This window comes from Arachis ipaensis, chromosome B3, assembly GCF_059453495.1.
Source record: "Arachis ipaensis isolate K30076 ecotype BB chromosome B3, ASM5945349v1, whole genome shotgun sequence".
NCBI classification, from domain to species: domain Eukaryota; kingdom Viridiplantae; phylum Streptophyta; class Magnoliopsida; order Fabales; family Fabaceae; genus Arachis; species Arachis ipaensis.
In genome coordinates this window covers 30,756,635-30,782,421 of record NC_142438.1, presented here as the reverse complement: position 1 = coordinate 30,782,421, position 25,787 = coordinate 30,756,635, and the positions used below count along the sequence as shown (strand labels likewise).

General features: G+C 41.0%; 1 non-coding gene across 1 annotated transcript; it reads left to right on the top strand.

The window, feature by feature from the left end:
• Positions 1-16,137: 16,137 nt before the first annotated feature.
• On the top strand, positions 16,138-16,245 carry LOC148570189 (small nucleolar RNA R71). The gene has a single exon (XR_015908095.1). It is a non-coding gene; the product is annotated as a small nucleolar RNA R71 (small nucleolar RNA).
• The last annotated feature ends 9,542 nt before the right edge of the window (positions 16,246-25,787 follow it).

The window sequence follows — 25,787 nt, the reverse complement described above, 5'->3', positions numbered from 1 at the left end:
CCTGGTGATTTGGCCGAGCTCTTTGAGAAGAGGTCGGATAGTCCTGACCTGAAAAGGTTGGTCGACTTGTCGCCAAACAACCCGGGTCGGAGATCTCGGCCCAGGTATGAACAGTGCCCCTACTCGAGTGTGGTCTTCCTTTTGAGGTCGAGTCCTTAGTTTTAGGACTTCGATCCTTCTCTGGTGAAGCCGAACTCGAGCATTTTGTCGACTTCTTCTTTGTAGAGTTTCCCTTTGAATGCGGAACGTTTTCCTTAATTTTTTGAAACAGGCGTTCCTTTTTTGAAACGCACGTCTTTCTGCTTGGGAACGTGCGAGGGTTTTAAAAACCCATTAATTCTTCCCTTTGCTGTTTTCCCTCTTTCTTCACTTTGAATTTTAGTTTTCTCAAAGATTTGGCTTCCGTTTCTTCTTTTCCCTTGCTCACTGTAACTCCATTTTTTGCCCTTCTATTTTCTGGTTTGCCTGGGACTCTTCGTCTTTTACGCTTTCGCGCTTCTTCTTGTGGCACCGTTGGTGACTGTTTTGTTCTTTTGGAGGGTGATCTTCGGCCTCGCTATTGCTTCATCCTCTCAGTGTCCATTGTCTCTTCCCCTTTTCAGGTATGTTTCTTTCTTTCTTCTTTTACCGTTCTTCTTTGTTTTAATTTTTATGAAAGTTTTGATCTTGCTTGAATTTACGTTGGAAAGCTTGAACCTTTGTATTGTCATGCTTGATTGTCGCTATGATGCATGTTTTTTAGAGTTCCTTTGACTTATGTATGCCCCTTGGCATTTTTCCTGATAGTTGATGCTCTTTAGGATTTTGCATGTTGTTTATTGCTTCTGATTGTATCTTCACATTTGGAATTTTGGGATGATAAACTATTTCATTCTTTTTTAAAAAAGAATTTTGCCTTTGATGAATTCACCATGTTGGTAGTTTTCTTTACTGATAGACTTGCAGAAGGTAGCTTTTTTTCTTGGGGTTTTCTTCTCATGTTGTTGCTTGTTTGGAAGGGGATTGTTTTTTCTTTGCTGAGAGTTTTTTGGGGTGTAGCCTTATAGACTTTTTCTAAGTCTTTACTCTGTCCCTACCTCCAAAGGATGCCCCTGGACCTTAGTGCGCGTCTTGGGGTTTTCCTTTGTTTGTATTGATCTGAGTCATGTTTGTCTGGGATGTTTTGATTTCGCCCGAGCTGTTTTTGTTAGTAATCCATTTTCTTTTCTTGCTGTAGGACTAGTTGGCCATGTCTTCTCGCAAAAATATTGTTGAGACGTCTTCTAAGGTTCCTGAGGGGATGTCCGACTGGTTGGACTCCCTTGTGTTGATGTGTGTTTCCGTGGTGAATGCTGAGTTCTGTGTGGAGCTTAGAAAACATCACTAACTCTGTAAGAATAGAGATCAGGAAAAGAACTATGAATTGGTAGCGCCTGATTCTGAGGAGAGGGTTTGCTTTCCTGCTCTGACCCGAGGGGAACGCCCTTTCTTTTATGCTTATGACTATTTTTTCAGTCAGTTGAATATTACTTTTCCTTTCATTTCCTTTGAGACTGACTTGTTGTAGTCGTGTAATGTAGCTCCATCCCAACTCCATCCGAACTCCTCGGATTTTATCAAGATTTTTCAGTTGCTTTGCCAAGAGCTGGACGTCACACCTTCTCAGACTCTCTTTCTTTATCTTTTTGTTTTGACTAAGCCTGGGATTTCCTCGAAAAAGAAAGCCTCTTGGATTTCCTTTAGATCTGCCCAGGGACATAAAGTTTTTGCTATGTATGATGAGCCCTTTAGGGACTTTAAGAATTACTTTTTTAAGGTCCGAGCTATTGAGGGAGCTCGACCATTTTTCTTGGAAACAAATAATGAACCTGCCTTCCCCTTGTGTTGGCAAAAGAACGTGGTAGTGTCTCGATACACGTGGGAGATGCTTGACGAGGTCGAGCAGGTTTTTGTAAATGTCTTGGAGGATATTTGAGGGAACCTCCCCATCTTGATACCAAGAAGTTTTTGGGGGATCCTTCCCTTGTCCGAACTGTGCTGGGTATTGATCAATATATTTTGCTCTATTTTTACTTTGCTTCCTTCTTTTTCCAGTTTCTAACCCGCTTCTATGGCTAATTTTGTTTTTTAGAGATGGCCAAGAATAATGACTCTATGAAAGCCTTTAAAAAGGCGAGAAAGGCTACTGCAGCCTAAAACATTTCCGCCAAAGTGGCTGGAGAGGGTTCTTCCTGGATTCCTCTTAAACAGCCTGCGCCGAGCTCTCCTGGACCGAGGAGGATGATTCCTACCCCTCGGGTCCATGTGCTCGATCCTCCCCAGGCTACTGCTGCTGTCTCTTCTCCTACGGCCGTTCCTCCTTCAAAAAGACCTCGGACTGTTGAGCCCTTCAATTTAGATGCTCCTGATTTTGACGCTATTGGGTTTGTCGATCAGCAGATTGGTCCCTATGGTGTCATTCCTACTGATGATGTTTCTCTTCTTCGTCATTTGGATTTCATTACTCGGAGCAGCATTAAGATGGCACATATGGGGGCAGCTCTGTATCAAACCGCCCAAGATCTTCCTATCCATGCAACGAAGGCCTTTATGGAGGACGCCAAATCAGAGTTTGACTGGATTAAGGGTTTGAAGGAGGAGCTCGAGGTGAAAGTGACCAGGTTGGAGAAAGAGTTGGAGGGTGAAAAGACTAGAGCTATTGCTTTGGCGGCCACTGCAAAGTTGGCTGAGGATACATCGTTGAAGCATAAGGAGAGCTATATCACCACTTATAAGGAAATGATGGATCTTAGGGAGAGTTTAGAGTCTGTCCGTGCTGATTATGCCGAACTTCAAGGTCATCTTGTAGGCAGTGTTAATGCTGCTTATGAAAATTTGAGGGAGCAGGTTCGAGTTCTTGCGCCTGAGCTTGACCTTACTCTCTTCAACTTGGACAACATTGTGAAGGATGGTAAAATCGTCCCTGATGACCCTGATGATGATGACGATGTCGGCCCTCCTACTATAACCTCTGCCAAAACCTTTGTTATTCTGCCCTCCTCTACTTCAGCTAAAGTCGGTCAGGCGGAGTGTGATCCAGACGTTCAGATTCTGAACCGGGATGATGGGACGGTAGATACGGTGCCTCTTCAGACTCGTCCTCCTTTACCCCGGGATGCTGCAACTGGAAACTCTTTGGATCCTCTATGATTATTTCTTGGTGCTTTTGTGTATAGCCCGGCTTGTGGGCTTCGAACTCTTTTTATTTTGTAGTTTTTATTGTTCTGACTTCTGAATACTTTTTAGTTGCTTTTTTAGCAACTTTATTTTGAAAAATCAATGGTTAAGCCTTTTGAGGTCGACTTCAGGTGACCTCTTAGGTCTTGTTTATTATGGCAACTTGGTTTCTTGTTTGTCGATTGCTTGCTTAATATTTTTCAGGCATCTTCAGGGTGTTTGGAATCTTGTCTTCCGACTTCTTTTGATTGCCTTTGTACTTTCGTATTTATAGCTTGATTCGTTTGGGGTCATGGCTTTCTGGGTCCGACTTGAAGTCCTTTATAGCGCATGCCTTCTGTTGGCTGACTTCTTTATCTCAGTCTGTTTGAAGTAGTTTCTAGTAATCCATGTTATTTGGACCTTTGTAAGGTCTCTTTTATGGATTATAGCATTTGGTTTGGGTCGGCTTCATCACGTCGGTCCCTTCTAAGTTGCTTCTAGTAATCCATTTTCTTGGACCTTGGTTAGGTTCTTTTTTACGGATTACTTTTTCATATCTTTTGGTTTGGGCCAACCTCATCATGTCGGTCCCTTCTAAGATATTTCTAGTAATCCATTTTCTTGGACCTTGGTTAGGTCTCTTTTATGGATTACTTTTTCATAACTTTTGGTTTAGGCCGACTTCATCATGTCGGTCCCTTCTAAGTTATTTCTAGTAATCCATTTTCTTGGACCCTGATTAGGTCTCTTTTATGGATTACTTTTTCATCACTTTTGGTTTGGGCCGACTTCATCATGTCGGTCCCTTCTAAGTTATTTCTAGTAATCCATTTTCTTGGACCTTGGTTAGGTCTCTTTTATGGATTATGTTCCGAGGGTTACCTAAAACTGTAGGTCGATCTCGGATGAGATCTTCAGTACTGGTCGGAGACGACGTGTCCGGCTGGCTGGTGGCAGCCGAAACTGTTGTGTCCGACTTGTTGGACCGGCTACACTTCTGATCCTTGGTCACCGGATGGTGGGGGGGTACCTGCAAGAGACTCCGATGCTTAAGTTAGCACGGGTATTAAGCAGGTTTTTTTAGTAGAATCAGAGTATGAGTTATACCTGAGTGCTCCAGTGTATTTATAGCGTTTGAGATGTGACCTTCATTGGATAAGATAAGTTAGTTATCTTATCTTATCTTTATCTTTAGAGTTGAGGTCAGCGTATCTTCAACGGAACCGCCTTCATCTCTATAGGCTTAGGCCGCCTTAGGATTCGGGTCGTGCTCCTCTATTTGGGCCCTTAATCTGGGCTCTCCTGTTGATTTGGCCGAGCTCTTTGAGAAGAGTTCGGATAGTCTGACCTGAAGAGGTTGGTTGCTCTATCTCGAATCATCCTAGGTCGGATAACTCGACCCAGGGTATGAACAGTGCCCCTGCTTGAGCTCGATCTTCTTTTTGAGGTCGAGTCCTTGACTTCGGTCCTTCTTAAAGTCGAACTCAAGCATTTGTCGATTCCTTTCTTTGTAAAGTCCTTTTTGAATGTAGAACGTTTTTCTCTAAAAGCGCGCGCTTTTATATCGGTGCTTTGGAAACATGCGAGGGTTTAATGCCTTTATTAGCATTAATTCCCCCGTTTCCCTTAGGCTCTCTTTATTTTTGATTTTGCAAACCCAGAAACGGTTTCTCTCCTTCGCCTCTTTCGTAACTTCTTCGCATTTCTCCCTTTATTCTCTCGCTCTCAACTTTTCTTTGTGTTTGTTCTGTTTCGCCTCCGTTGGTGCTTCACTTTTGAGAGACGATTTCCTGTCCCGGCTTTCATCTTTCTTCAGAACTTTCCTCCTTTTTCCAGGTTTGGTTTCTACTTTTTGCTTCCTTAATTCTTTTGCCGTTTCGGCCTTCGATTTTTGATAATGTTTTGGTTTTGCTTGAGTCCTTGTTTGAAAAACTTGAATCTTTTTGTATTTGTCATGCCTGTTTGTCACCGTGTGTTCTGGAGTTTCTTCATCTTCTGCATGATTGCTTTCGCTTAATGCTTTTAGGGTTTTCGCATGCTATCGCCTTTTCTGTTTGTACTTTTGATGGTGGTTTTCGCCTAATTCTGAGAAAGGTTGTGTCTTTGGTGGTTTTCTGTTTGGCATTGTTGACGTTGACAGTGTTTTCGTTGGTAGACTGTAGAAAGATAGTTGCTTTGATGACTTTTGCGTTTTTTAACTTGATGGACGAAATGCTTGCTACTTTAGGTCTTCTTTCCTTGTTTTGAGAGATACTGGGGTGTAGGTTTTTCCTAGAAATCTTGCTTTGTTATTGCCTCCAAAGGATGCCCCAGGACTTTTTGGTTTTAGTCTTGGGGTTTTCCTTTTGTTTATCCGCCCGTCGAGATGTTTTGACTCGTGCCCGAGATGTTTTTTGAGTAATCCGTTCTTCTTTTCTTTTGTAGGATCTTAGTTGACCTCATGTCTTCCCGAAATAACGTCGTAGCGACGCCTTCCCAGGTCCCTGCGGGTATGGCCGATTGGGTGGACTCCATGGTTCTCATGTGTGTCTCGCTGGTTGATTCTGAGTTTTGTTCTCAGCTTAGGCAGTTTCACAGCATCTGTAGTAACTCTGGTGATGAGAAGAATTATGAGCTTGTTCCTCCTTCCTCTGACGAGAGAGTCTGTTTCTCGACTCGAGTTGTTGACAATCGCCCTTTCTTTTATGCTTACGATTTTTTCTTTGGTCAACTCGGAGTTACTCTTCCCTTTACTCCATTTGAAATCGACCTGTTATGGTCTTGTAATGTTGCTCCTTTTCAACTTCACCCCAACTCCTGGGGTTTTATTAAAATCTTCCAATTGTTGTGTAATAGTTTTGGTATTCCTGCTTCCCAATCTCTCTTTTTCTATTTGTTTGTCTTGACTAAGCCTGGTGTGGTGAAAAAGAAGTCAGCTTGGGTTTCCTTCCGTTCTACCCAAGGAAAGAAAGTTTTTTTCATGTTTGACGAATCGTTTCGGGATTTTAAAAATTATTTTTTCAAGGTCCGAGCTGTTAAAGGATCTCGACCCTTTTTCTTGGATGAAAATGATGAGCCCGCCTTTCCCCTAGAGTGGCAGAAGGATGTTAGGGTCTCTAGGTACTCTTGGGACATGTTGGATGAGGCTGAGCGAGCCTTTGTGACTGTTTTAGAGGAGCGTTGGGGTCAGCCTCCCCATCTTGACACAAAGAAGTTTCTAACCAATCATTCTCTTCTTCAAACTGAGCTGGGTATTCTTGTGTTTCCTTTGCTATTTGCCTTATGATGCTTCTAGCTGTTTTTTCGACTTGTTTAGTTTGTAGCTTGACTTCTATTTTATTTACAGAGGCAATGAAGAACAATGAGTCTATGAAAGCTTTTAAAAGCGCACAGAAGGCGACTGCTGCCAGGAATGTTGCCGCCCGGGCTGCTGGGGAGGGGTCCTCCCAGCCCCGCGAGAAGCTGGCCGTGCCGAGCTCTCCCGGGGTGAAGAAGGCGATCCCGATACCTCGGGTTCGTTTGGTGGATCCTCCTTCTTCTTCTGTGGCTCCATCCGTCGCTCCTCCGAGTAAAAAGCAAAAGACTTCTGAGCCTTTCGACCTTAATGCTCCTGATTTCAACGCCATTGAGTTTATAGATCAACAAATTGGGCCATACGGTACCATTCCCATGGATGATGTGTCCATTCTCCATCATTTGGAATTTATGGCTCAGAATCATGTGAGGATGGCCTTTATGTCGGCTGCACTTCATCGAACTGCCCAGAATCTTCCTCTCCACGCTACCAAGGCGTTTATGGAGGAGGCGAAACGAGAGTTCGACCGGATGAAGGGTTTGAAGGAGGAGCTCGAGGTGAAGGTGGTCAAATTGGAGAAGGACCTCGAAAATGAGAAGGCGAGTTCTGAGGTGCTGGCTGCTTCCTTGAGGTTGGCTGAGGATACGGCCATGATGCACAAGGACAGCTATGTGACTTCCTATAGGGAGGGGAGGCGCCTGAGGGAAGAGCTTGACAATGCCCGGGAGGATTATGCTGAGCTCCAAGGTCACCTTGTTGGCAGCGTAACTGCTGCTTACGAGAACTTGAAAGAACAAGTCCGAATTATTGCTCCCGAGGCCGATCTTACACTTTTTAGCTTGGATAATGTTGTCAGAGATGGCAAGATTGTCCCTGACGATGAGGGTGATGATGATGAAGTTGTTCCTCCCCTTGTGTCTTCCACCAAAGCACCGACTTCTTTCGTTCCTCCTGTTGTGCCTGACCTGGATTGCCAGGTCTTGAATCGGGAGGATGGGACTGTTGATGCGGTGCCAATTCAAGCTCGCCCTTCTTCTCCTGGTCCTGATGTCACCAAGAAAGCTCATGATGCTGCCGAGAAAACTTCTAATGTTTGTTGATTGTAGTTGGCCCGGCTTGTGGGCATTTTTTGGAACTTTATTAAGATGTTAACTTTTTAGTTGCTTTTCTAACGACTTTTTATTTTTTAAGAAACAGACAAGTAGCTTGCTACCCTTTGGGTAGTCAGTGTTGGTGGCCCTTCAAGGCCTTTATAAGTTTATATAAAATCTGCCGATGTTGAACTCTCTCAATTCGAACTTCTTGAGTTTTCGACTCTTTGTAGCTGTAGGGGTCCAATTTGGTTTTCTTGCTTTGTATGTGTTCTTTAGTACTTTGTAACCGACTTCTTTGCGTTGGTCCTCTGATAGACTCCTTTTTGTAATCCTCTTTCTTGGACCTTCGTGAGGTCTCTTTCAGGGATTACTTGGATTTTTGTAGTGGATCGACTTCGTTGTTGTTTCTGTAATCCTCTTTCTTGGACCTTTGTCAGGTCTCTTTCAGGAATTACTTTTATAACTTGTCCTTTGTAGGGGACCGACTTCGTTAGGTCGATCTCTTCTAAGTTATTTCTGTAATCCTCTTTCTTGGACCTTTGTCAGGTCTCTTTCAGGGATTACTTTTATAACTTGTCCTTTGTAGGGGACCGACTTCGTTAGGTCGATCTCTTCTAAGTTATTTCGTAATCCTCTTTCTTGGACCTTTGTTAGGCCTCTTTCAGGGATTACTTTTATAACTTGTCCTTCGTAGGGGACCGACTTCGTTAGGTCGATCTCTTCTAAGTTATTTCTGTAATCCTCTTTCTTGGACCTTTGTCAGGTCTCTTTCAAGGATTACTTTTATAACTTGTCATTTGTAGGAGGTCGAATTCGTTAGGTCGACCTCTTCCTAGGTTATTTCTGTAATCCTCTTTTTTGGACCTTTGTCGGGTCTCTTTCAGGGATTACTTTTATAACCTTTTTATCTTGGGCTGACTTTGCTAGGTCGAGCCCTTCTAAGTTAAAGTAATCCTCTTTAATAGGGTTGGCCAGACCTCTTTCCAGGGTTTACTTGTAACTTGGGTTGACTTGGTCCGACTTCTGAACGCCGGCCAGTCTTTTAAGTTATTTTATTAGCTATCCGTAAGACCTCGTCAGGTTCTTTTTTAGATTGCTTTCTATAACTTCTTACATTATTCTGTGTTCATCTTTGCCGATTTGTAGAAAGTGGTTATCATCTCTAGTTCATCCTTTGGGTGAATCGCGTTTTCACCTTTATCGGACGACTCATCTTTATCGTGGTCGTGCAGTGAAATTGTTTTTCACTTTCTGCCGACCTGTAGCTTTATAATCGGACGATGAATACTTCAGATTAATGCGTCTTGAAATCTTTGTAGAATACCTAGATAAATTTTATTCAAAGAAAATGCAAATATATACATGTGGGAATTTTCTCATCTTCTTAAGTTGGGTATGATCTATGTCTCAACCTAGTGCCTCATTAAAAAACCTTTTCAGGAAAAAGAGCGCATCCACTGGTGAGATCCTTTACCTCTTCTAACTGTAGTACCTTCTTAGGTTGCAGGCGTGCCATGATCTTGGAAGCTCTCGTCCGTCGAGTTCAGACACTCTGTAGTAGCCCTTCCCGAGTACTTCTATGACTCGGTATGGTCCTTTCCAATTGGCTGCTAGCTTTCCCTCTCCGGGTCGAGTTGTTCCGATGTTGTTTCGGATTAAGATGAGGTCGTTTTCAGCGAAACTTCTTGGTACTACCCTTTGGTTATATCTAGAAGCCATTCGGCGTTTTAGCGCTTCTTCTCTGATCCGAGCTCTTTCCTGAACCTCTGGTAGTAGGTCGAGTTCTTCCCTCTGGAGTTGGGAGTTTGCTCTCTCATTATAATGGACTGCCCTATATGATCCTTCCTCAATTTCTACTGGAATCATTGCCTCCGTTCTGTATGTTAGTCGGAATGGGGATTCCTTTGTGGTGGAATGTGGCGTCGTTCGATATGCCCATAGGACTTGTAGGAGTTCCTCTGCCCAGGTTCCCTTCGCATCCTGCAATCTCCGTTTTAACCCTGCCAATATGACTTTGTTGGCGGCTTCGGCCTGTCCGTTAGCTTGGGAGTTGGTGCACGAAATTGTGATGTCTAGGCTCAAACAATCCCTGGCAACGTGAGCAACTTGGTACGCGTAATCGTGATTACACTTTAATTATGTAAAATTCATGACTCTTTCTTTCCCTGGCAATGGCGCCAAGAACATGGTGCCAATACCATGGTTCACAACTTCGATACAACTAACCAGCAAGTGCACTGGGTCGTCCAAGTAATACCTTACGTGAGTAAGGGTCGAATCCCACGGAGATTGTTGGTATGAAGCAAGCTATGGTCACCTTGCAAATCTCAGTTAGGCAGATATAAATTGATAATGATGTTTTCGAATAATAAATAATAAAATAGGGATAGAGGTACTTATGTAAATCATTGGTAGGAATTTCAGATAAGCGAATGGAGATGCTTTTCGTTCCTCTGAACCTCTGCTTTCCTGCTATCTTCATCCAATCAGTCTTACTCCTTTCCATGGCTGGCTTTATGCAAGGGCATCACCGTTGTCAGTGGCTACATCCCCTCCTCTCAGTGAAAAATATGCTCACATGCTCTATCACAACACGGCTAATCATCTGTCGGTTCTCGATTATGCTGGAATAGGATTCACCCTCCTTTTGCGTCTGTCACTAACGCCCAACAATCGCGAGTTTGAAGCTCGTCACAGTCATTCAATCATTGAATCCTACTCGGAATACCACAGACAAGGTTTAGACTTTCCGGATTCTCTTGAATGCCGCCATCATTCTAGCTTACGCCACGAAGATTCCGGTTAAGAGATCTAAGAGATATTCATTCTAGCTTATTTCATGTAGAACAGAAGTGTTTGTCAGGCACGCGTTCATAAGGGAGAAGGATGATGAGCGTCACACATAATCATCACCTTCATCACGTTCTTGGGTACGAATGGATATCTTAGAAGCGAAATAAGATGAATTGAATGGAAAACAGTAGTACTTTGCATTAATCTTTGAGGAACAGCAGAGCTCCACACCTTAATCTATGGAGTGTAGAAACTCTACCGTTAAAAATACATAAGTGAAGGTCCAGGCATGGCCGAGATGGCCAGCCCCCTAAAACGTGATCAATAGTCTCCTAAGATGAACAATGGATTAAAACTGAGACCAAAGATGTCTAATACAATAGTAAGAGGTCCTATTTATAATAAACTAGTCACTAGGGTTTACATAAGTAAGTAATTGATGCATAAATCCACTTCCGGGGCCCACTTGGTGTGTGCTTGGGCTGGGCTTGAGTGTTGCACGTGTAGAGGTCCTTCTTGGAGTTGAACGCCAGTTTTTGTGCCAGTTTGGGCGTTCAACTCTGGTTTTGACTCCTTTTCTGGCGCTAGACGCCAGATTTGGGTAGAAAGCTGGCGTTGAACGCCAGTTTACGTCGTCTATTCTTGGCCAAAGTATGGACTATTATATATTGCTGGAAAGCCCTGGATGTCTACTTTCCAATGCAATTAGAAGCACGCCATTTTGAGTTCTGTAGCTCCAGAAAATCCACTTTGAGTGCAGGGAGGTCAGAATCCAACAGTATCAGCAGTCCTTCTTCAACCTCTGAATCTGATTTCTGCCCAAGTCCCTCAATTTCAGCCAGAAAATACCTGAAATCACAGAAAAACACACAAACTCATAGTAAAGTCCAGAAATGTGAATTTAACATAAAAACTAATGAAAACATCCCTAAAAGTAACTAGATCCTACTAAAAACATACTAAAAACAATGTCAAAAAGCGTATAAATTATCTGCTTATCACAACACCAAACTTAAATTGTTGCTTGTCCCCAAGCAACTGAAAATCAAATAGGATAAAAAGAAGAGAATATACTATAAATTCCAAACTATCAATGAAACATAGCTCCAATCAACTGATTGGGACTTATAGCTTTTTGCCTCTTGAATAGTTTTGGCATCTCACTTCATCCATTGAGGTTCAGAATGATTGGCATCTATAGGAACTCAGATTTCAGATAGTGTTATTGATTCTCCTAGTTCAGTATGATGATTCTTGAACACAGCTATTTTATGAGTCTTGGCCGTGGCCCTAAGCACTTTGTTTTCCAGTATTACCACCGGATACATAAATGCCACAGACACATAATTGGGTGAACCTTTTCAGATTGTGACTCAGCTTTGCTAAAGTCCCCAATTAGAGGTGTCCAGGGTTCTTAAGCACACTCTTTTTTGCTTTGGACCTTGACTTTAACCGCTCAGTCTCAAGTTTTCACTTGACACCTACACGCCACAAGCACATGGTTAGGGACAGCTTGGTTTAGCCGCTTAGACCAGGATTTTATTCCTTTAGGCCCTCCTATCCACTGATGCTCAAAGCCTTGGGATCCTTTTTATTTGCCCTTGCCTTTTGGTTTTAAGGGTTATTGGCTTTTTGCTCTTGCCTCTTGGTTTTAAGAGCTTTTGGCTTTTTCTGCTTGCTTTTTCTTTCTATATTTTTTTTTCGCCTATTTTTTTTTCTGCAAGCTTTGTTCTTTGCTGCTTTTTCTTGCTTCAAGAATCATTTTTATGATTTTTCAGATTATCAAATAACATGTCTCCTAGTCATCATTCTTTCAAGAGCCAACATATTTAACATTCTTAAACAACAACTTCAAAAGACATATGCACTGTTCAGGCATACATTCAGAAAACAAGAAGCATTGTCACCACATCAATATAATTAAACTAAGTTCAAGGATAAATTCGAAACTCATGTACTTCTTGTTCTTTTGAATTAAAACATTTTTCATTTAAGAGAGGTGATGGATTCATAGGACATTCATAACTTTAAGACAAAGTTACTAACTACTAATGATCATGTAATGAAGACACAAACATAGATAAGCACATAACATAGAAAATGAAAAACAGAAGAAATAAGAACAAGGAATGAATCCACCTTAGTGATGGTGGCGTTTCCTTCTTGAGGAACCAATGATGTTCTTGAGCTCTTCTATGTCTCTTCCTTGTCTTTGTTGCTCCTCCCTCATTGCTTTTTGATCTTCTCTTATTTCATGAAGCATAATGGAGTGCTCTTGATGTTCCACCCTTAGTTGTCCCGTATTGGAACTCAATTCTCCTAGGGAGGTGTTGATTTGCTCCCAATAATTTTGTGGAGGAAAGTGCATTTGAGGCATCTCCGGGATCTCATGGAAATGAGCTTCTTGTGCCTCTTGAGCTCCATGAATGGGCTCTCTTGCTTGCTCCATCTTTTTCTTAGTGATGGGCTTGTCCTCTTTAATGAGGATATCTCCTTCTATGAAAGCTCCAGCTGAGTAACATAGATGGCAAATGAGGTGAGGGAAGGCTAACCTTGCCATGGTGGAGGACTTGTCAGCCACTTTGTAGAGTTCTTGAGTTATAATCTCATGAACTTCCACCTCTTCTCCAATCATGATGCTATGGATCATGATGGCCCGGTCTATAGTAACTTCAGACCGGTTGCTAGTGGGAATGATTGAGCATTGAATGAACTCCAACCATCCTCTAGCTACAGGCTTGAGGTCCAATCTTCTTAGTTGAACCGGCTTGCCTTTGGAGTCAACCTTCCATTGAGATCCTTCTACACATATGTCCATAAAGACTTGGTCCAACCTTTGATTAAAGTTGACCCTTCTAGTGTAGTGGCGTTCATCTCCTTGCATCATGGGCAAGTTAAACGCCAACCTCACATTTTCCGGACTAAAATCCAAGTGTTTCCCCCGAACCATTGTAACATAGTTCTTTGGATCCGGGTTCTTACTTTGATCATGGTTCTTGGTGATCCATGCATTGGCATAGAGCTCTTGAACCATTAGGATGCCGACTTGTTGGATGGAATTTGTTAGAACTTCCCAACCTCTTCTTTGAATTTCATGTCGGATCTCCGGATACTCATTTCTTTTGAGTTTGAAAGGGACCTCGGGGATCACCTTCTTCTTGGCCACAACATCATAGAAGTGGTCTTGATGGGATTTGGAGATAAACCTTTTTATCTCCCATGACTCGGATGTGGAAGCTTTTATCTTCCCTTTCCCTCTTCTAGAGGATTCTCCGGTCTTAGATGCCATCAATGGTAATGGAAAAACAAAAAAAAAGCTATGCTTTTACCACACCAAACTTAGAATATTGCTCGCCCTCGAGCAATAAACAAAAGAATAGAAAAAGAAGAAGAAGAAATATGGAGAGGGAGAGGGAGATGTGGTTTCGGCTAAGAGGAGTGTAGAGGGGTGTGTTGTGTGAATTTGATGAAGAATGGAGGTCTTTATATAGGGAAGGGAGGGGGGGAAAGGTTTCGGCCATATGGGTGGGTTTGGGTGGGAAATTGGTTTTGAATTTTTGAAGGTAGGTGGAGTTTATGAGGTAGGTTGGGATCCTGTGGGGTCCACAGGTCCTGAGTGGATCCTGTGGGGTCCACAGATCCTGAGTGGATCCTGTGGGGTCCACAGATCCTGAGGTGTTCAAGGATTTACATCCTTGCACCCATTAGGCATGTAAAAATGCCTTTGCACACAACTCTGGGCGTTCAGCGCCAGGTTGGTGGCCATTTTGGGCATTCAACGCCCATTTGTATGCCATTTCTGGCGTTGAACGCCAGAACCATGCCTGTTCTGGCATTCAGCGCCCAGAAGCTGCCCATTTTGGGCGTTCAGTGCCAGAACCATGCTCTGTTCTGGCGCTGAACGCCAGACAGATGCTCCTCCAGGGTGTGATTTTTCTTCTGCTGTTTTTGATTCCGTTTTCAATTTTTATATTTATTTTGTGACTCCACATGATCATGAACCTATAAAGACATATAACTAAGAAAAATATAGTTAGATAAATAAAAATTGGGTTGCTTCCCAACAAGCGCTTCTTTAATGTCAATAGCTTGATAGTGGGCTCTCATGGAGCCTCATAGATGTGCAGAGCTTTGTTGAGACTCTCCAACACCAAACTTAGAGTTTGGATATGGGAGTTCAACACCAAACTTAGAGTTTGGTTGTGGCCTCCCAACACCAAACTTAGAGTTTGACTGTGGGGGCTCTGGTTGACTTTGCTTTGAGAGAAGCTTTTTCTGCTTCCTCTCCATGGTTGCAGAGTGAGATCCTTGAGTTTTAAACACAAGGGAGTTCTCATTCCATTGAAGGACTATTTCACCTCTGTCAACATCAATCACAGCTCTTGCTGTGGCCAAGAAAGGTCTTCCTAGGATGATGGATTCATCCTCTTCCTTTCCAGTATCCAGGACTATGAAATCAGCAGGGATGTAAAGGCCTTCAACCTTTACTAACACGTCCTCTACTTGTCCATAAGCCTGTTTTCTTGAACTGTCTACCATCTCTAATGAGATTTTAGCAGCTTGTACCCCATAGATTCCCAGTTTCTCTATTACAGAGAGGGGCATGAGGTTTATTCCTGAACCAAGGTCACATAGAGCCTTAAAGATCATGGTGCCTATGGTACAGGGTATTATGAAATTTCCAGGATCCTGTCTCTTCTGAGGCAATTTCAGTTGATCCAGATCACTTAGTTCATTGATGAACAAGGGAGGTTCAACTTCCCAAGTATCAATGCCAAATAATTTGGCATTTAGCTTCATGATTGCACTAAGAAACTTGGCAGTTTGCTCTTTAGTAACATCCTCATTCTCTTCAGAAGAGGAATACTCATCAGAGCTCATGAAGGGCATAAGGAGGTTCAATGGAATCTCTATGGTCTCTGGATGAGCCTCAGAGTCCTTTGGTTCCTCAGAGGGAAGCTCCTTATTGACCACTGGACATCCCAGGAGGTCTTCCTCCTTGGGATTCACGTCCTCCTCTCCTTCTTTGGGTTCGGCCATGGTGCTTATGTCAATGGCCTTGCACTCTCCTTTTGGATTCTCTTCTGTATTGCTTGGGAGAGTACTAGGAGGGATTTCAGTGATCCTTTTACTCAGCTGGCCCACTTGTGCTTCCAGATTTCTAATGGAAGACCTTGTTTTATTCATGAAACTCACAGTGGCCTTGGATAGATCAGAGACTAGATTTGCTAAATTAGAAGCATTTTGTTCAGAATTCTCTGTCTGTTGCTGAGTGGATGATGGAAAAGGCTTGCTATTGCTAAACCTGTTTCTTCCACCATTATTAAAGCCTTGTTGAGGCTTTTGATCCTTCCATGAGAAATTTGGTTGATTTCTCCATGATGGATTATAGGTGTTTCCATAAGGTTCACCTAAGTAATTCACCTCTGCTATTGCAGGGTTCTCAGGATCATAAGCTTCTTCTTCATGAGAAGCCTCTTGAGTACTGTTGGATGCAACTTGCATTCCATGCAGACTCTGAGAGATCATATTGACTTGCTGAGTCAATATTTTATTCTGAGCCAATATGGCATTCAGAGTATCAATTTCAAGAACTCCCTTCTTCATAGGCGTCCCATTACTCACAGGATTCCTTTCGGAAGTGTACATGAACTGGTTATTAGCAACCATGTCAATGAGTTCTTGAGCTTCTGTAGGCGTTTTCTTTAGGTGAATGGATCCACCTGCAGAAGTGTTCAGTGACATTTTTGATAGCTCAGATAAACCATCATAGAAAATATCCAGGATGGTCCATTCTGAAAGCATGTCAGAAGGACACTTTTTGGTCAACTGTTTGTATCTTTCCCAAGCTTCATAGAGGGATTCACCTTCTTTCTGTCTGAAGGTTTGAACATCAGCTCTAAGCTTGCTCAGCTTTTGAGGAGGAAAGTACTTGGCTAAGAAAGCCGTGACCAGCTTATCCCAAGAGTTCAGGCTGTCTTTGGGTTGAGAATCCAACCATAATCTAGCTCTGTCTCTTACAGCAAAAGAAAAAAGCATGAGCCTGTAGACTTCAGGATCTACTCCATTAGTCTTAACAGTATCACATATCTGCAAGAATTCAGTTAAGAACTGAAAAGGATCTTCAGATGGAAGTCCATGAAACTTGCAGTTCTGCTACATCAGAGAAACTAATTGAGGTTTCAGCTCAAAGTTGTTTGCTCCAATGGCAGGAATGAAGATGCTTCTTCCATGTAAATTGGAATTAGGTGCAGTAAAGTCACCAAGCATCTTCCTTACATTATTATTATTTTCGGCTGCCATCTCCTCTTCCTGTTCGAAAATTTCTGAAAGGTTATCTCTGGATTGTTGTAATTTAGCTTCTCTTAATTTTCTCTTCAGAGTCCTTTCAGGTTCTGGATCTGCTTCAACAAGAATATTCTTATCCTTGCTCCTGCTCATATGACAAAGAAGAGAGCACAGAAAAATAATAATAATAATAATATGGATCCTTTATACCACAGTATAGGGATCCCTTTGTGAGTGGAAGAAAAGAGGGAGACAAAGAGTGTGATGTAAAGAAAGAAACACAACTGTGAGGATGGCAAAGATGTGAGATGAGATGTTAGTAGATGAATAAATAAATAAAATAAGATGGGAGAGGGAGAATTTTCGAAAAATATTTTTGAAAAAGAGTTAGTGATTTTCGAAAATGGTTTTTGAAAAATGTTAGTGTTTTTCGAAAATTTTTTTAAAATAAAAATAAGAATAATTAATTAATTAAAAAGAAATTTTTGAAAAAGAGGGAAGATATTTTCGAAAATTAGAGAGAGAGAGTTAGTTAGGTAGTTTTGGAAAAGTTAAGAAACAAACAAAAAGTTAGTTAGTTAGTTGAAACAAATTTGAAAATCAATTTTGAAAAGATAAGAAGTTAGGAAGTTAGAGAAGATATTTTGAAATCAAATTTTTGAAAAAGATAAGAAGATATTTTTGAAAAGATATGATTGAAATTGTTTTTGAAAAAGATTTGATTTTTAAAATCACAATTAATGACTTGATTCACAAGAAATCACAAGATATGATTCTAGAACTTAAAGTTTGAATCTTTCTTAACAAGCAAGTAACAAACTTGAAATTTTTGAATCAAAACATTAATTGTTATTGTTATTTTAAAAAATTTGGTATAAAAATAAAAAAAAGATTTTTGAAAAAGATTTGATTTTTGAAAAAGATTTTGAAAAAGATAAGATTTTCAAATTGAAAATTTTGATTTGACTCATGAGAAACAATTTGATTTTTAAAAATTTTTGAAAAAGTCAATCCAAATTTTCGAATTTGATGAGAGAAAAAGGGAAAGATATTTTTTTGATTTTTTTGAATTTTTATGATGAGAGAGAAAAACAACAAAAAGACTCAATGCATGAAAATTTTGAATCAAAACAATGAATGCATGCATGAATGATATGAATGTCAAGATGAACACCAAGAACACTTTGAATGTCAAGATGAACATCAAGAACATTTTTGAAAAATTTTTAATGCAAAGAAAACATGCAAGACACCAAACTTAGAATTCTTTAATGCTTACGCACTAAGAATTCAAGAATGCATATGAAAAACACCATACAACACAAAACGAAAAATCATCAAGATCAAACAAGAAGACTTACCAAGAACAACTTGAAGATCATGAAGAACACTATGAATGCATGAAATTTTCGAAAAATGCAAGATGCACATGCAAATGACACCAAACTTATAACATGACTCAAGACTCAAACAAGAAACAGAGAAATATTTTTGATTTTTATGATTTTCTAATTAATTTTTTTTGGATTTTTTTTTCGAAAAATTAATTGAAAAAGAAAAATAAGAATTCCAAAATTTTTAATATGAATTCCAGGAATCTTGCCATATTAGTCTAAAGCTTCAGTCCAGGAATTAGACATGGCTCATGAGCCAGCCAAGCTTTCAATGAAAGCTCCGGTCCAAAACACTAGACATGGCCAATGGCCAGCCAAGCTTCAGCATGTAATTCAGACATGACACGCCTGACATACTCATTCCCAAAGGAATTAGGCATGGCTTTACAGCCAGCCAGGCTTCAACATGCTTCATGAAATACTAGAATTCATTCTTAAAAATTTTGAATAAAATTTTTGAAAACATTTTTATATTATTTTCGAAAACAGATGAGAAAATTTTAGAAATATTTTTGAAAAATTTTTGAAAATAAAACAAAAAGAAAATTACCTAATCTGAGCAACAAGATGAACCGTCAATTGTCCAAACTCAAACAATCCCCAGCAACGGCGCCAAAAACTTGGTGCACGAAATTGTGATGTCCAGGCTCAAACAATCCCTGGCAACGTGAGCAACTTGGTACGCGTAATCGTGATTACACTTTAATTATGTAAAATTCATGGCTCTTTCTTTCCCTAGCAATGGCGCCAAGAACATGGTGCCAATACCATGGTTCACAACTTCGATACAACTAACCAGCAAGTGCACTGGGTCGTCCAAGTAATACCTTACGTGAGTAAGGGTCGAATCCCACGGAGATTGTTGGTATGAAGCAAGCTATGGTCACCTTGCAAATCTCAGTTAGGCAGATATAAATTGATAATGATGTTTTCGAATAATAAATAATAGAATAGGGATAGAGGTACTTATGTAAATCATTGGTAGGAATTTCAGATAAGCGAATGGAGATGCTTTTCGTTCCTCTGAACCTCTGCTTTCCTGCTATCTTCATCCAATCAGTCTTACTCCTTTCCATGGCTGGCTTTATGCAAGGGCATCACCGTTGTCAGTGGCTACATCCCCTCCTCTCAGTGAAAAATATGCTCACATGCTCTATCACAACACGGCTAATCATCTGTCGGTTCTCGATTATGCTGGAATAGGATTCACCCTCCTTTTGCGTCTGTCACTAACGCCCAACAATCGCGAGTTTGAAGCTCGTCATAGTCATTCAATCATTGAATCCTACTCGGAATACCACAGACAAGGTTTAGACTTTCCGGATTCTCTTGAATGCCGCCATCATTCTAGCTTATGCCACGAAGATTCCGGTTAAGAGATCTAAGAGATATTCATTCTAGCTTATTTCATGTAGAACAGAAGTGTTTGTCAGGCACGCGTTCATAAGGGAGAAGGATGATGAGCGTCACACATAATCATCACCTTCATCACGTTCTTGGGTACGAATGGATATCTTAGAAGCGAAAAAAGATGAATTGAATGGAAAACACTAGTACTTTGCATTAATCTTTGAGGAACAGCAGAGCTCCACACCTTAATCTATGGAGTGTAGAAACTCTACCGTTAAAAATACATAAGTGAAGGTCCAGGCATGGCCGAGATGGCCAGCCCCCTAAAACATGATCAATAGTCTCCTAAGATGAACAATGGATTAAAACTGAGACCAAAGATGTCTAATACAATAGTAAGAGGTCCTATTTATAATAAACTAGTCACTAGGGTTTACATAAGTAAGTAATTGATGCATAAATCCACTTCCGGGGCCCACTTGGTGTGTGCTTGGGCTGGGCTTGAGTGTTGGACGTGTAGAGGTCCTTCTTGGAGTTGAACGCCAGTTTTTGTGCCAGTTTGGGCGTTCAACTCTGGTTTTGGCTCCTTTTCTGGCGCTGGACGCCAGATTTGGGTAGAAAGCTGGCGTTGAACGCCAGTTTACGTCGTCTATTCTTGGCCAAAGTATGGACTATTATATATTGCTGGAAAGCCCTGGATGTCTACTTTTCAATGCAATTAGAAGCGCGCCATTTCGAGTTCTGTAGCTCCAGAAAATCTACTTTGAGTGCAGGGAGGTCAGAATCCAACAGTATCAGCAGTCCTTCTTCAACCTCTGAATCTGATTTCTGCCCAAGTCCCTCAATTTCAGCCAGAAAATACCTGAAATCACAGAAAAACACACAAACTCATAGTAAAGTCCAGAAATTTGAATTTAACATAAAAACTAATGAAAACATCCCTAAAAGTAACTAGATCCTACTAAAAACATACTAAAAACAATGTCAAAAAGCGTATAAATTATCCGCTCATCAGGGGTGTTCGACAGAGGTGTACTGGTGCTTTATATTCAAGTCGACTACTAATTTTCTGAAGCCCGCATCTGTGAATTGGGTGCCATTGTCTGTAGTTATTGAGTACGGGACCCCAAATCTTGTGACAATGTTTCTATATAAGAATTTTCGGCTTCTTTGGGCAGTGGCATTGGCTAATGGTTCTGCTTCGATCTACTTTGTAAAGTAATCTACCCCTACTATGAGGAATTTAACTTGCCCTGATCCCTGGGGAAAGGGACCGAGAAGGTCGAGTCCCCATTTCGCAAAAGGCCAAGGCGCAGTCACGCTGATGAGTTCTTCTGGCGGGGCGATGTGGAAATTGGCATGTTTCTGGCATGGTGGACATGTCTTTATGAATTCTGTAGATTCTTTCTGTAAAGTTGGCCAGTAAAACCCTTCCTGGAGTATCTTTTTGGCAAGAGCCCGTGCTCCGAGATGATTGCCGCAAATGCCGCTGTGTACCTCTTCTAGCACTTCCCTCGTGTGGGAGGTCGGTACTGGTGCACAAAATTGTTACTCTCTTACAATTTCGCACACATGACCAGCAAGTGCACTGGGTCATCCAAGTAATACCTTACGTGAGTAAGGGTCGAATCCCACGGAGATTGTTGGTTTGAAGCAATCTATGGTTATCTTGTAAATCTTAGTCAGAAAGTCAATTATGTTTATCAGTTTAAATAGTGGAAAATAAAGGAGTGCGAATTAAATACTTGTTGTGCAGTATTGGAGAATATGTTGGAGTTTTGGAGATGCTTTGTCCTTTGAATCTCTGCTTTCTCCCTATCTTCTTCTTCACGCACGCACGTCCCTCCTATGGCAAGCTGTGTGTTGGAGGATCACCGTTGTCAATGGCTACCATCCTTCCTTTCAGTGAAAATGGTCCAGGTGCGCTGTCACCGCACGGCTAATCATCTGTAGGTTCTCGATCATACAAGAATAGGATTTGCTATCCTTTTGCGTCTGTCACTACGCCCAGCACTCACGAGTTTGAAGCTCATCACAGTCATCCAATCCCAGAATCCTACTAGGAATACCACAGACAAGGTTTAGACTTTCCGGATTCTCAAGGATGCTGCCAATGGATTCTAGCTTATACCACGGAGATTCTGATTAAGGAATCTAAGAGATATTCATTCAATCTGATGTAGAACGGAGGTGATTGTCAGACACACGTTCATGGATTGAGGAAGGTGATGAATGTCACGGATCATCACCTTCTCCATAATTAGGCGCGAATGGATATCTTAGATAGGAACACGCATGTTTGAATGGAATACAGAGATACTTGCATTAATTCATCGAGGCACCGCAGAGCTCCTCACCCCCAACAATGGAGTTTAGAGACTCATGCCGTCAAAAGTTACAAAGTTCAGATCTAAAATGTCATGAGATACAAAATAAGTCTCTAAAAGTTGTTTTAAATACTCAACTAGTAACCTAGGTTTACAGAAAATGAGTAAACTATGATAGATAGTGCAGAAATCCACTTCTGGGGCCCACTTGGTGTGTGCTGGGGCTGAGACTAAAGCTTCTCACGTTCATAAGGCTGTTTTGGGCATTCAACGCCAGCTTTGGATCCTTTTCTGGCGTTGAACTCCAACTTGCAACTTGTTTCTGGCGCTGGACGCCAGAATTGGGCAGAGAGCTGGCGTTGAACGCCAGTTTACGTCATCTATCCTTAAGCAAAGTATGGACTATTATATATTTCTGGAAAGCCCTGGATGTATACTTTCCAACGCAATTAGAAGCATGCCATTTGGAGTCCTGTAGCTCCAGAAAATCCATTTTGAGTGCAGGGAGGTCAGAATCCAACAGCATCAGCAGTCCTTTTTCAGCCTGAATCAGATTTTTGCTCAGCTCCCTCAATTTCAGCCAGAAAATACCTGAAATTACAGAAAAATACACAAACTCATAGTAAAGTCCAGAAATATGAATTTTGCCTAGAAACTAATGAAAATAAACTAAAAACCAACTAAAACATACTAAAATCTATATGAAATTAACCCCAAAAAGCGTATAAAATATCCGCTCATCACAACACCAAACTTAAACTGTTGCTTGTCCTCAAGCAACTAGAAAAATAAAATAGAAGACTAATAGGTTGAGAAGCAATAATATCTCAAAGTTTTTGAGTGAAGCTCAGATTCTAATTAGATGAGCGGGACTAGTAGCTTTTTGCTTCCGAACAGTTTTGGCATCTCACTTTATCCATTGAAGCTCAGAGTGATTGGCATCTATAGGAACTTAGAATTCAGATAGTGTTATTGATTCTCCTATTTCAGTATGATGATTCTTGAACACAGCTATTTTATGAGTCTTGGCCGTGGCCCTAAGCACTTTGTTTTCCAGTATTACCACCGGATACATAAATGCCACAGACACATAATTGGGTGAACCTTTTCAGATTGTGACTCAGCTTTGCTAAAGTCCCCAACTAGAGGTGTCCAGGGTTCTTAAGCACACTCTTTTTTTTTTTGCTTTGGACCTTGACTTTAACCGCTCAGTCTCAAGTTTTCACTTGACACCTACACGCCACAAGCACATGGTTAGGGACAGCTTGGTTTAGCCGCTTAGACCAGGATTTTATTCCTTTAGGCCCTCCTATCCACTGATACTCAAAGCCTTGGGATCCTTTTTATTTGCCCTTGCCTTTTGGTTTTAAGAGCTTTTGGCTTTTTCTGCTTGCTTTTTCTTTTTCTTTCTATAATTTTTTTTCTCCCCTTTTTTTTCTGCAAGCTTTGTTCTTTGCTGCTTTTTCTTGCTTCAAGATTTTATGATTTTTCAGATTATCAATAACATGTCTCATGTTCATTATTCTTTCAAGAGCCAACATATTTAACAGTCTTAAACAACAAATTCAAAAGACATATGCACTGTTCAAGCATTCATTCAGAAGACAGAAAGCATTGCCACCGCATGTTACTAATTAGAATTTTTCTTATTAAAACTCGAATTTTATTGCCTCTTATTCAAAAGATCTACTATTTTATTCATGTTTGCTGATGATGAGAAAAATAGACTATAACTTAATTGGAGGTAAAATCAAAATAGACACTAATTACTACTATATGACTCCTAAGGTAAACTCCTATAACGACAACTATCACAGGTTAAAGCAAAAATTGGAATTTAACAACCTTTGTTCTGGGAAGTGGATGTTCCTCGGATCTGTGGGGTGCTTGGTCCTTCAAGAGATAACTTCTGGCGCTTCAATTCCCTCAAGTCACGCCCTTGCTCTTCCTGTTCTTTAATCAAATAGCAAAGAATTTGACTTTGTTCCTTCTGTTCCTTTATTATTTGTTCCATAGCTTCTTGCATCTTGGTAACTGATATTTCAAGATACTCCCAATATTCAGATTGAGGGATTTCTGGGAGAAATTCCTGTGTTTTCTTCTTGATGGGGTCATCCTGTGCTTGTTGTTTTTCCATTGATGCTTTGGTGATTGGTTTCTCAATTGAGATATACTCAGTTATTCCCATCCTTACTCCAGCATCCTTGCAGAGCAGAGAAATCAAGCTTGGGTAGGCCAACCTGGCCTCTTTAGAATTTTTATTAGCAATTTTGTAGAATTCAGTTGAAATTAGTTGATGAACTTCCACTTCTTTTCCCATCATGATGCAATGGATCATTACTGCTCTTTTAACAGTGACTTCAGAATGGTTGCTAGTGGGCAGCAGAGAATGCCCAATGAAGTCCAGCCATCCTCGGGCGACTGGTTTGAGATCTTCCCTTTTGAGTTGATTTGGGACACCCTTCGTGCTAGTGGTCCACCTTGCTCCAGGGATACATATATCCTCTAGAATCTTATCCAGGCCCTTGTCTGTTCTCATCATTCTCCTGTTGAAAGAGTCTGGATCATCTTTCAGCTGAGGTAGCTTTAAGATCTCTCTGATCTTGTCAGGGATGGTATGAACAATCTTTTCTCTGACCACGGTCCGATATTCATAGAAAGCAGTTCCAGATAGTTTTTGCTTGTCAGTCTGCTACATATTAGCATAGAACTCCTAGACCATATTCCTTCCCACTTTCGTCTCAGGATTAGCTAGGACCTCCCAGTTCCTGATTCGAATTTACTCCTGGATCTCCGGATATTCGTCTTCTTTTAGATCGAATCTAACTTCCTGGATCACTGATCTTAAACCCATTATTTTGTAATAATGGTCTGCATGTTCTTTAGATAAGAACTTTCCTTGATTCCAAAGTGGTTTTGGAACGCTCTCTTTCTTGGCTTTTGAAGTGGGTTATTTTTCCTTAGGAGCCATGCTCTTAGTGATCACGGATAAACACACCAAACTTAGAGGTTTGCTTGTCCTCAAACAAAAGAAAAGAAAGGAGAGGGATGGAAGGAGAGCTAGGTGCAATTGTTGATGGAGGAGGGTGGAGGCCGAACCCATATAAAAAGGGAGGGGGGTGGGTTTGAAAATTTTGAAAAGATATGATAAAAAGATTGATTTGGAAAAGATAAGATAGAAGATATGATAAGAGAGGATATAGTTTAAAATTGAAAAGATATGAAAAATTTTTGAAAAAGATAAATCTAGATTTTGAAAAAGATAATGTGGAGATTTGAAAAAGATATTAGTTGAAAACAAATAGATTTGTTTTGAAAATTTGAAAAAGAGTTGGATTGAATTTGAAAAAGAGGGTTTGTGCTTATGGATTAAGATACATTTGATATTTTTAAGGTAGGATTTTTAGAAATTAGGGATTTTAGAAATCAGGGTTCTTAACATGTTTATGCAAGAAATCATGAATTGAAGCATGAAAATTAAGATTAAAATGAAAAATATGAAGAAAAAATGAATTTACCTCCTCCCCACCATCCTGGCGTTTGAATGCCCAAACACTGCATGTTTTGGGCGTTCAACGCCCAAATGCTGCCTCTCCTGGGCGTTCAACGCCCAGTTGCTGCCTCTTTCTGGCGTTGAACGCCAGGAACTCCTTTGTCATTGGGCATTTTTCTGAACGCCCAAGACGCTGTAAATCTGGCGTTGAACGCCCAGAAGGAGCTTCTTTCTGGCGTTCAACGCCCAGAAGATGCCCCTTTCTGGCGTTTAACGCCCAAATGGCTATCCTTACTGGCGTTCAACGCCCAGTGGATGCTTATTTTGGGCGTTGAACGCCCAAAACAGAGTTTTACTGGCGTTTTCTTGCCAGTGAGCTCTTTTTCTCTGTTTTGTGTGCAGAATCCTTCTGTAACCCTGTAAACTTATATAATTGACTCTTTACCTTAGGATCAATGAACTTTATATAAACAAATAAAAATAAAAATAGAAATAGGGCAAAATGCTTAGAGGATTGATGCCCCATGGCTGGGTTGCCTCCCAGCAAGCGCTTCTTTATTGTCTTTAGCTGGACCTTGCTGAGCTTTTAATCTAGCT